At 46.8% G+C, this 12,545-nt stretch overlaps 1 long non-coding RNA gene across 1 annotated transcript in view; it reads left to right on the top strand.

The window, feature by feature from the left end:
* Positions 1 to 12,545, top strand: part of LOC116658185 — a 74,010-nt gene that overhangs the window by 426 nt on the left and 61,039 nt on the right. The gene's annotated exons all lie outside the window — the stretch shown is intronic.

Here is a 12,545-nt window from a genome sequence, read left to right on the forward strand (position 1 = left end):
AGATAAGCATTTTCCTTCTCTCGTCTCACGAATCTTTCATTAAATCCATGAACACCCCCTCCCCCATATGATCTTAAGCACTCTCCTAGGCATGGTCTTAGCACCGGACATCAGAATCCTCGCGGGAGGCACGGAAGCCTTTCCTCTGAGCTCCCACAGCATTTGTACTTTATTATTTTTTTTAATTGAAGTATAGTTGGTTTACAACTTTGTGTTAGTTTCTGGTGTACAGAATAGTGATTAAGTTATAATACATGTATTCCTTTTCATATTTTTTTCATTATAGGCTTTTACAAGATATTGAATATAGTTCCTTGTGCTATACAGGTGGGCTATAATTTTTAAAAGTTTTTTAAAAAAATTGTGATAAAACACCAAATTTACTGCTTTAACTATTAAGTGTGCAGTTCAGTGATATTAAGTACATTCACCTGGTGCAACCATCACCACCATCACCTCCAGAATTTTTTCATCTTGCAAGACTGGAACCCTCCATCCATTAAAACTAATTCCGTATTCCCCTCTCCCTTCAGCCCCTGACAACCACCATTCTGCGTTGTCTCTGAATTTGACTGCTCTGGGTCTCTAATGTGAGTGGAGTCGCAGTGTTTATCGCTTGTTTCTGGCTCCAGGTTCATCTGTGGTGAAGCATATGTCAGTTTCTTCCCCTTCAAAGGCCGAGTGGTGCCCCACTGTGTGTGTACCACATTTTGTCCTCTGCCTTCCATCTGGCACTTGTCTGCTGTCTCTTAGTTTGTAAGCTGCATGGGGACAAAAAGACATGAAAGATCCACGCTTTAAATCCCTCCACCTTGGCAGGTGGCGGAGTACCCAGCGTATCATAAGTCTGCATTACTCAAGTAGGCTTGTCAGTGCTGACTTCACACACACAAACACCCCAGAATCAACGTGGAGGGCGTGGCTGGCTGTTACTGTGAGTGAGAGGATAACCTGGTCCTAGGCATGGATTGATTGCCTGACTGATTGGTTGATAAAATAATTCACTCATCCAACAGATACTTTATACCCACCTCGCATATGTCAGGCAGTTTGCTGATGACTGAGACCCCACGGCAGATACAGTACCTGCCTTCACGGAGTTTCTGACTAATGGAGGAGAAATTCGAACATAATTTCCCAGGTGAATACATATAATAACTGTAAGCTGTGACAAGAGGTGGGAGGAAAGTTACAGACAGGCTGAATGATACAGTGGAAACTTCTAATGAGATTCAAATCTGTACGATTGACCTGGATAGATGCCACCCCTGAGAGGCCAGGTGGGGAATGGGGGCCAGCAAGGAGGAAGACTGGCTAGAGACAAAGGCGGAGAACAAGGTGATGTCACAAAGCCAAGAGGAGAGGGTGTGCCGGGAGGAAGGGTCCATCTGCTGGGACGAGTGCTGGGGAATCACTGGGTGATTCGAGGGGGGGGGGTGAGCTCTGGACAGGGACCTTGGATCTGGCAAAATGGAGGTGACAGTTTCCTTGCCACCAGCAGTTTGAATGGAGTCAGATACTAGGTATTGAAAAGCTAGTTTCTGAAGAACCTTGAGAGACGAATGTAAAGGACTCCCCGGTAGCTGATGGCAGTTTTCTTGTCCTGCTTGTGAACTGCACACACTCCCTCCCTCCACCCACCCCCACCCCAGTGCTCTGGTCAAGGAGTCCCTACCACCTTCTAAAATTCAGAATAGTGCCTGGCATAAGGTGATTAGGTTATATGTGTTGAGTACTGGTCTAGGCTCTCTGTATTATTTTATATGAACTCATTTAATCCTTATGTAACAATTCTACTGTTGCCCTGGCTTATATTGGGGGAAAGAGGGGCCAGTACCCCTTCTTACCCTGGTGAGGAACCATGCTGTCTGGGTCCAACACTCCTGACCAGTGTCGGGCTCCGAGTCCATGTGGGCCAACGTGAGCCTTTCCCGACGAGTTGTCCTCTGTGGCAGGCGGAGCGGCGCGAGCCAAGCTTTTCCTTTTGTGTCTGCCTTTCACTCACAGCTTTATTGCTGACCTTGGGCAGTATTTATTACGTGTATTAATCAGGCTTTTCAGACTAGAGAACAGAACAGGCCACTAGGAGAGAGAGATGGTGAGGGACAGAGGTATTTAAGGAGCTGGCTCCCAAGATTGTTGGGACTGGCAAGTCTGAAGACTGCTGGGCAGGCCAGCAGGCTGGAAATTAAGGTGAAAGTGGATGCAGTTTTGAGTCTGAAGGCTGGAAACTCAGGCCGAATGTCTGTGTTGCAGTCTAGAGGCAGCATTCCCTCTTCTTAGGAGGACCTCACTCTTTGCTCTTAATGCCATCAACTAGTTGGTTGAGGCCCACCCACATTGTGGACAGTAATCTGCTTTACCCAAAGTCTACTGATTTAAATACAAATCACAGCTGGAAGAAAAATTAAAAACCTTTACAGCAACATCTCAGCTGGTGTTTGACCACACAACTGGATACCATAGCCTAGCCAAGCGGACACATAGAACTAACCATCACAAACATCTTCATTAGCCTCTTTCCTCCCATTTAAAGGCATTAAAAGGGTTTGGACTCTAGCTCTGCCCTTTGCTGGCTGTGCCACTTTGGGGAAGTTCGTTTTCTCTCTGAGCCCCTCTTTCCCCAATATAAGCCAGGGCAACAGTAGAATTGTTACATAAGGATTAAGCGCGTTCATATAAAATAGTACAGAGAGCCTAGTCCAGTACTCAGCACATATAACCTAATCACCTTATGCCAGGCAGTATTCTGAATTTTACATATATTAACTAATTTTCAAGAAAAAAAATTTTTTAAGTTGAAGTGTAGCCAGTTTATGATGTTGTGTCAATTTCTGGTGTACAGCATCATATTTCAGTGACACCTATGCATACATAGTCATTTCCATATTCTTTTTCATTATAGGTCACTACAAGTTATTGAATTTAGTTCCCTGTGCTAGACAGTAGGACCTTGTTATTTAAAGAAAAAATTCTGTTCATCTTAAAATTGCATTTATACATTAAGAAACTCCCCCGTCACGGCCAATGAATGACTTGAATCAAGGAAAGTGGAGGGAAACCATATGTTCAAAGTAAATTGGACAAGATAAAGAAATGGGTTTCAAATGCAAATGTTCAAAAAAGAGAAAAGGCCCCAGAGTCTTTCCCTGCTCACTTTCTTATGGGCACTTTCAGGTCCTATCTTTTAAGATAATTAAAAAAATACAAACCTCCTTGCTCAGTGATATTCTTGTTTTGCTGTTTTATCATGACTATGGCAGAGGCCTTGGAGTTTTCTTTTTCTGGTAGTCTGTAAAAAGCATCTTCTCAAAAAAAAAGAAAAAAAGAAAGAAAGAAAGAAAGAAAAGCATCTTATTGTACACTGTACTTTAAATGTGCATTTGTGGGCTGCTGGGAACCCAGCCACCACCAATCACATTTCCAAGGGAAAATGTATTCCAAGGTCTAAGCAAAGGACTTACAGACTTTTAGTAAATAACCCGTCTCTGATTTGCTGAATGTCTACTTTAAATATAGACAAGATAATGAAGTGGTTAAGGACAAGGGTACTGAAGCTCTCAAACAGCTACGAGTCCCAGCCTGGCCATCTGCAGTCGTTTCTTTGTGGGCAAATTGCTTAAACCCCCAAAAGCCTCAGTTCCTGCACTTGTTAATGAGCATAACAAATACGAGCTCATAGATTTGTTGTGAGGATTAGAATGAATTTTTCTAGCCCATAAAAAAAGTGCTCAATAAATGAAACCATTCTACTCTAGAGATCAGAGTGTCCATAACATCTCAAATATTTGGTGCTCATTATCCTTATACCTTGCTTTCTACATGAGAAAACTGGGCAGAGAGATTAAGTTACTCCTCTAAACTCTGAGGTTATGCATTTATCCCATTGCTCCAAAGAGTATTTGTTTCCACTGAAGAACTTCCCGCAACGCACTGTCATCTGGCCTCAGCAAGCGCCACTGAGGTCAGCCATGATTTCTGCATCGCCAAACCCGAAGGACACTTTGGGTCTTTAAATTACTGAGTCTCTGTTATATTTGACTCTGTCAAACCCACTGTGATGGGCTGAATTGCAACCCCCGCAGATTCATATATTGAAGTACCAACTCTTAGTGATGCTTCAGATTGTGACTATTTATTTGCAGAGAAGAACTTTCAAGAGGTGATCAAGTTAAAATGAGGTCCTGAAGGTGAACTCTAGCCCAATGTGACTGGTGTCTTTGTAAGAAAAGGAGATTGGGTCACACACACACAGAGGAAAGACCATGTAAAGACAGAGGGAGAAGGTGGCTGTCAACAAGCCAAGAAGAGAGGCCACAGAAAAAAAAATCAACCCTACCAGTTGCCATGATTTTGGATTTCTAGCCCCCACCACGAGAAAATAAATTTCTATTGTTTTAGCTGCCCAGTCCGTGGTACTTGGTTACGGCAGCTGGAGCAGACTGATCCAGCCCCCTTTGTGAAGCTCGCTACTGCCTGGATTCCAACTCCACATCCTCTTTCTGGAGAGACTTTTTGTCCTTTGTGCATCCTTAAATATTGATGATCCTCAGTGTTGATGTTCTTTCTCATTCGAGAGGCTCTGCCCAGCAGATGTCACCTGCTCATAGGTTTCAACTATGTTGACAGTAAACAATTGTCTTGTGTTTTGACTGTGTTCACCATAATTCAATGACGTCAGCCCAGCCCTCTCTTCCAGGCACCATGTTTATGTGTAAAATTGCACATCTCCCCTGAATACTTTCCACACACCTCAGACTCTACAGTCCAAAATTGTGGTCGTCATCTTCTCCCAGAATGGGCTCGGCCTCCTGCTTTCTGGTTCCCTGCGTTCGGTTCACATCAGCTTCTTCCTGTTCACCCACCTGGAGCCTTGAGAGCCAGTCTCACTGTCGCCCTTTCCTTTACCGCTACTTTTATCTCCGCAAGTAAGGGGTTAGCCCTCCTGCCCTTTCTGTTTTTACCTCCCTGTGCTAGTCCAGCGGCAAGCATCTCTTGCTAGATGGCTGCCACCGTCCCCTCCTCCCTCTCTGCCTTCAGTCTCACTCTCAGATCAGTCCCAGCTGTAGTTGCCTCGGTAACCGCCTGGTCTCCCTCCCCGTTCTCTTCCCAGGACAGCACCACCCATCCTCTTAAAAGTGTTATCAGCTCCTTGGGAAGGACTTGTGGACATAGTTAGGGCGGTTAGACAGGGCAGGACTGACCAAGAAGAAGCTGTTTAAGAAGAGGCTGAGGAGGCACCAGTGTGGTCCTTCAAAACACCCAGCGAGTTATCAAAAAACAAACATTTTAAATGGGCTTCAGCTTTTGCCATTTTCCCAAAGGTCTTTAAGGGTTGTTGGGTTTCTACGAAGCTGTCTACTGCCACCTTCTGGCAAAAAGTTGAAAAGAAACTCCCAGGTGTGAAATTCTCACTTCTAAAAGCCTGGTCGTCTCTGCTGTTGCAGTGGATGAGTGATCTTGCTCGACCCCAAGGACAGCACCTCTTCCTACGCACTGCAACTGTCCTCCCTCACTCACCCAGAGACCGTGTTGGGAATAATCCCCTCTGTCCTGCGCCGTCAGGTCTTTCTCAGTGGCACGCAAATCTGCTGGTCGCCCATCTCAAAAACAAAACAAAACAAAGTCAAGGGGAAAAGACCCTCAAATACCTGACATTCACACTAGACTTCTCTCTAGTTGCCACCCCGTTCTCTGCTCTCCTTCGTGGCAAACCTCTTCCAAAGAGTTTTCTATGCTCTTTTCTGATTATGTCAAGTCTATTCCCAGTCGGGTTTTTGCCTCTAACACTCCACCTACACTGCGGGGCCAGGGCCACAGGTGACTTTCTCTCGCCAAATCCAGTGGCCAAGTCTCAGTCCACGTCTTGACCCAAGTGAGGCTGACATCGTTGCTGAGTTCCTTCTTTAATTTTAGTTTTAATTTAATTTAATTTTTTATTGAATTATAGTCAGTTTACCACTTTGTGTCAATTTCTGGTGTACAGCACAATTTTTCAGTGATACATGAACATACATATATTCATTGTCACGTTCTTTTTCACTGTGAGCTACGACAAGATCTTGTATGTATTTCCCTATGCTACACAGTATAAACTTGTTTATTCCTTCTCTTTTAAATTGAAGTATAGTTAGTTTAGAGTGTGTCCATTTGTGGTGCACAGCATCATGTTTCAGTCATACATGTGCATACATATATTCGTTTTCATATTCTTTTTCATTATGGGTTGCTGCAAGATATTGACTAGAGTTCCCTGTGCCATATGGAAGGAACTTGTTTATGTATTCTGAGTCCCTTCTTGAAACGCTTCCCACATGTCCAAGACCCCACCGTCTCTGGTTAGAGGAACACATTCTCTCTAACCCATCTACTTCTGCTGGAACAAAGCAACAGCAACGCAATCTTTAATCAATTATTTATTTCAATTATTTATTTATTTTTATTTTGAGACAATTTTTTAAAGCAATTTTAGGTTCACAGCAAAACTGAGAAGGTACAGAGATTTCCCACACACCCCCCTGCCCCACACATGCCTAGCCTCCCCCAACCCCACTACACGGATGAACCATGTTCGACACATGGTCCTCACCCAAGTCCATCGTTCATGTCAGGATTCACTTTTGGTCTTGTGCATTCTAAGGGCTTGAACAAATAGACCTTCCTCCATTTACAGTGGGGGTTATGTCCCAATAAACCTACGGTAAGTTGGAAATGCATTTAATCCCCTTAACCTACTGAACATCACGGCTTAGCCTCGCCTACCTTAAACGTGCTCAGAACACTTATGTGAGCCCACAGCTGGGCAAAAGCATCTACCCCAAAGCCTGTTCTACAAGAAAGCATTGAATATCTCATGTACTGCATTGAGTACTGTACTGACAGTGAAAAACAGGATGGTTGTCCGGGTTTGGATCGGTGGTTAGTGTTTGAGTTTGGTGGTTTACCCTCGTGATTGCGGGGCTCACCGGGAGCAGCTGCTGCCCGGGATCACGAGGGAGGTGCGTATCCCTAGCCCGGAAAAGATCAAAATTCAAAATTCAGAGTATGGTTTCTACTGAATGTGTATTGCTTCTGCACCATTGTCAGGGTGAAAAATTGCGTCGAACCCTCGGAAGTCCATCATTGTGACATCACATAGAGTATTTTTACATCCCTAGAAAGCCTCCATGCCTCACCTGTTCATCCCTCCCCGATAACCTTTAGCAACCATCGATCCTTTTACTATATCCATGGTTTTACTTTTTCCAGTATGTTAAATAGTTGGAATTATATAATATGTGGCCGTCTCAGATTGGTTTCTTTCACTTAGGCAGTTAAGGTTCTTCTATGTCTTTTCATGGTTTGATAGCTCATTTCTTTTTAGTGTTGAACGATACTCCAGTATCAGCCTGCACCACAGTTTATTTATCCACTCACCTGTGGTAGGATATCTTGGTTGCTTCCAAGTTTTGGCAATTATGAATAAAGCTGCTATAAACTTCTGTATGCAGGTTTTTTGCTTGTTTTCTGTTTTTTTGTGGTTGGTTTTTTTTTTTTTCTATATGAAAGTTTTTGCGTGGACATAAGTTTTCAACTTGTTAGGGTAAATACCAAGGAGCATGATTGCTGGATTGTACAGTAAGACTCTGTTTAGTATGTAAGAAACCACCAAACTGCGTTCTAAAGTGACAGCACCATTTTGCCTTCCCGCCAGTCAGATGAGGGTTCCTGTTGCTCCGCATCCTCACCAGCACTTGGTGGTGTCAGCGATCCAGGTTTTGGCCGTTCTAATAGGAGTGCGGTGGTGTTCCATTGTCTCTTGAATTTGCGCTTCCCTGATGACCCGTACTGTGCAGCATCTTTTCATGTGCTTGTTTGCCGTCTCTGTATCTTTGGTGAGGTGTCAGTTCAGGTCTTTGGCCCATGTTTTAGTTGCCTTGCTTATTTTCTTACTGTTGAGTTTTCATCAATTTTTAGTTTCTTTTTTTTTTTTCCCTCGTGGAGAGAAGGTGCCATTGCTAGTTATTTTTCTGCCCTATGGGGGATGGACAGGCCTTTGTGGTGACTTGATTGAGGCCACTTATCCCTCTGGTCACCAAATTGTTGTATGGGGTACCTGTTTGCCATGGGACCTTGGGGGTCTGGGCTGGTTTGGGGTGTGAAGCTTCCTGCAGAGAAATATCCTTACAAAGTGGGATTCTGCGTGAAGAATCTGTACATCTTGAAACCCACAGTAGCATCAGTGATTTCTCTGAATCAGACAAGAGGAGTCCTTAACTGTAGATTGTGATCCCCACGGCCTGGCCAGGCAGCTAATTCTGGAGCAGCTGTGTTCCGGCAGGGTGACTGTGGTTTCCTTCAATCCGAGGGCATTTGTCTGAATTTTGCTTTATGGGACTGGATGGGACTGGCCTTGGAGACTCTAGTAAGCACGGGGGTTTCTGGACAATGCTAGGAGGTTGGTGAGAAGCTGCCAGCAGAGATACTGAACTTCCTACTAATCTGGTATCTTGCAGCCTGAGCCAGGTTCAATTTGAAAAATACAAGCACTGTGCCTTCCTGCTGCCCTGAGCCACGGGGAGCTTTCTTCTGGTTGTGGAATGTCTGGGGTCCTCTGCAGAAGCAGGCGGGTGCCCCATGCCTGTGTATGCTGCTGTCTGTCACAACGTCCATTCTTGCCTGTGACCCTCATGCCCTCGGCTGTCCATCATACCGAGGTGATACCCAGCCGGGACTAAACCAGGTCTTTCTGCCCCACTCTGTGCCCTGGAGAACATCACAAGACCCCAGCCCAGTGCCGCTAGAGGAGGATGGCCCCCTGTCACCGCCCTCCATCCCGGTAACTTCCCTCTCTCTCCGTGTCTTCTTTGCTTTCCTGAAAGTGACAGTCTGACCCCGCCCCCCTTCAGTCTGAAAACAGAAACCAACAGCCAGGAAACTCCTGCCACCTAAGCTGCCCCCTCACCGGCGTCTGGAATGGTGACAAGCTGGTTAGTGCTGAACGTACAACCACCCAGGCGGCCTGAACCGCTTCACTTGCTAACCCATTTCACGTATTGTTTGTCCTGTTTTACGATGAAGTCACTTGACTGAGCTCGCACAACTGATTAGGGGCAGAACAGGGATGTGAACCCCGGCAAACGGACTCCAGAGAACCCAGCCTGTTACGGTGCCTGGAAGCAAGCCCGGAGGTGCTGGGTGAGGATGGGTTGAGGAGATCAGTGCATGGATACATGGATCCTCCAGAACAAGGGGGCTGAACTCCAGCTTTAGATTTAGACAACGTGGGTCACCCTGAATCCAAACACAAGGGGAAAATCAGTGTGTTTGGGAGGCAGGAAGTGGCGAGACCCAGTACATTTATATTTACGTTTTATTTTTTGAACACAAAAACGATACCTGCTAGTTGAAGACTCTATGGAAAATTCACAAAAGCGTAAAGAAGGAAATGAAACCATTGGGAAAACCAGTAAAAGCTGTTCCTTTTGGAAATCAGGTATCTCTGGAAAAAAGGTCCCCCCCCCCGAAGATCATTTATACCTTTGACTGAATGAATTTCAGAGCCCTTGGAAACTGACTGTGATGAAGGTTTAAGGTTATGGGTGCCAAGGGTCGGTCCTCCTCCCCCACCTAACTGATGGAGAACTGACTTACGGGGCCCAAGTGGGGTCTAAGCATTGATTTTTGTTAATGGCAACAAAGCAAGTGCCCACTGACCCTCCAAGTGTCTGGCCCTGAAATGCCAAATCAGAGAATATTCTAGACCTCACACTTCCTGCCCCAAATTGAACCTGTGTGGATGGACAGGAAGGCCGGGCCTGGTTTCCCCACTGTGTCAGTCACGGTTCTCCAGAGAAATGGAGCCAATAGAAAGTGCAGAGATGTATGCAGAGAGATGTACCTGAGGGACTGGCTCACACCAGTGTGGAGGCTGGCAAGTCCAGAACCTGCAGGGTAGGCTGGCAGGCGGGACCCCCAGGGCCGAGCCCAGGCTGCGGCTCAAGGCCGAAGGAAGGCGTCTGCTGGCAGAATTCCTTCTCACTCCAGGGAGGTCAGGCTTTTGTTCTATGAGGACCTTCAGACGAGGGCCACCTGCCCTCTGGAGGGCAGTCTGCTGTGCTTGGACTCTGTTAATTTAAGTGTTAATCTGATCCACAAAGCAGCCTCACAGAAACATCCAGAATAATGTTTGACCAAATGTCTGGGTATCCGGGCCCAGCCGCATAAAATTAAGCATCACATCCACCTAGCCTCGGTCATCGACTCATCGATGGGGAAATGATTCTCCTTCCCCAGGAGGGACCCTGGGTGGCAGGGATGCGGCTGCCCTAAGGACAGGATGGAGAGCTCACTGCCCTTGAACTCAGCAGGTCTGAAGGAGTGACAGGTCAAGGCTCTGCCCCACAGCCCCCAAACTACCTGGAACCTAGTAAAGAGCTATGGGGGCGGATGCTATTTTTTTTGAGCCCTTTTTAAGAAAAAAATGCAGATAGGGAGGGTGTAGCTCAGTGGTAGAGTGCATGCTTAGCATGCGTGAGGTCCTGGGTTCAATCCCCAGTAGTGCCATTAAAATAAATAAACTTAATTACCATCCCCACCCCGAAAAAAGAAAAAAAATGCAAAATCAAGGCCCAGGCTGTGGAAGGGGCCCTGAACCATAGCTTCCTTTCCTCAGTGAATCAGCTGGGGGAGAGAGCAGGTGGGACAGAAGGGCACGGAGGCCACCTGCCCAGCATCCCTGGGGAGCAGAGAGGAACTTGAATGGTGAATGTTGGGAGACCACGGCCGGGAGTTCTGGCCACAGGGCTTGCCCTGCCTCTCCAGCACAACTCACCGCCTGCACTGGAGCACAGTTGTCTGAGCTCCTCTCGCTCCAGTGTCTTGCCTCTAAATCAGGGATTGGCAGCCTTTTTCAGTAAAAGACCAGAGGGTAAATATTTTAGGCTTTGCGGGCCAGACGGTTTCTGTCTCAGCGATTCCACTCAGCTCTTGGAGCACGAAGGAGTCATGAGCGATAAATACAAGCACGGTTGGGTTCCGATTTAATTTTATTTCTAAAATTAGAGGATGGGCAGATTTGGTCCCCAGGCTGTCATTTGCTGACCTTTACTCTGGATCCTGTGGTTTTAATCTTCAAAAACAGAATCTTTTCTTTAAATAACATCTTCGATCACACCCAGGATGTGACTCGTAAAAGCAGTTGCTCCAGTCAAAGTCTGGGTAGGTGGGAGGCAGCTCAGAGCCCGGCCACGTAGAAACCCCCCACGGAGCCTCCTGGGCCCAGTGGACCCCAGTGTGAACGCACCATCCCACCCTCATGCGCTCAGGGGCCACCCTCTCAGCATTGGCTGTAATGTTACCTGTTATCCCACAACTGTATCCAGGCATCCTTGAGAGCATGGACCACGGTCCTTTCATCTTTCTTCCCTCATCACAGCGCCCGGCACCGTCAGAGGCTCAGACGCAGGTGTCTCATGCAGTCTGTTGGGGAGCTTGGTCTAACACGAGTCCCTTGTGGCTCAAGACAGCCAAGTGCTGAGCTGCAGGGGGCGTGCGGGGCGGCGCTCGTGGTCTTCGCAGCTTGACCCCGTCCGCCGTCTCGTCAGGCGAGAGGATGAGGCCCGTGTGTTCATCATGTCATTCACTCCCAAACTTCCCTCTCACCTGGGCCAGGGTTTGACTTCCTCACATGTATTAAGTTTGGTTTTTCCCTGTTGTTTTTGGAAATCACCTTTCAAGGTTTTCGTGGGAACGATTGGGAGGAAGTGGGGTGGGTGGTGCTGGTGTGTGTGTGTGTGGGGGGGTGTAGGGTGGGGGACGGGGAGGGTTGTTCAGCGTGCACTGTTCCTTCAGTAGAAAAGGGAACATCTGTTGCAGATATAGGAAGTACGGCCGTCAAAGTGCTATGATGCTGAATCTGACGTCCACATGACGGGCCCCGTGATGCCCAGATACCTGGTTAAGCATTGTTTCTGGGTGTGTCTGTGAGGGTGTTTCCAGAAGAGATTAGCACTGGGATCAGTGGACTGGGTGAAGCAGACTGTCCTCCCAGTGGGGGTGGGCCTCACCCAGTCTGCAGGCCTGACCAGAACACGTGGGTGCAAGAAGGGAGAACTCGTCCTTTTTCTGCTTGATTGTGGGGCTGGGATGTGGGTCTGCTCTCCCCATAGGCCTTCCTGGTTCTCAGGCCTTCAGACCCGGACCGGAACCACACCACTGGCTTCCCTGGGCTTCCAGCTTGCATAGAGCAGGCCATGGGGCTTCTGAGTCTCCATCATCACCTGAGCCAGCGTCTCATAATGATATATTCATATGTAATATAAATACTACATTTATTGATTCTGTTTTGTTTTGTTTTTTTGGATAACCCTGACTAACGCGGTGCCTTATTCATTGGGTCTAGAATAGCTCCCAGCACACACCCTCAATGCTGGGTGAATTAAAGGGAATGGCAGGCTAAGGGGCCCTTATCCCAGGGCTCATGATCTGAGTTCCTGCAGTTAAAGAGCTGCACAGAAAGCAAAAAATGTACACATCGTGAAAATATTAAGTAATGAACTGGCCAC

The sequence above is a fragment of the Camelus ferus genome, chromosome 20 (assembly GCF_009834535.1).
Source record: "Camelus ferus isolate YT-003-E chromosome 20, BCGSAC_Cfer_1.0, whole genome shotgun sequence".
NCBI classification, from domain to species: domain Eukaryota; kingdom Metazoa; phylum Chordata; class Mammalia; order Artiodactyla; family Camelidae; genus Camelus; species Camelus ferus.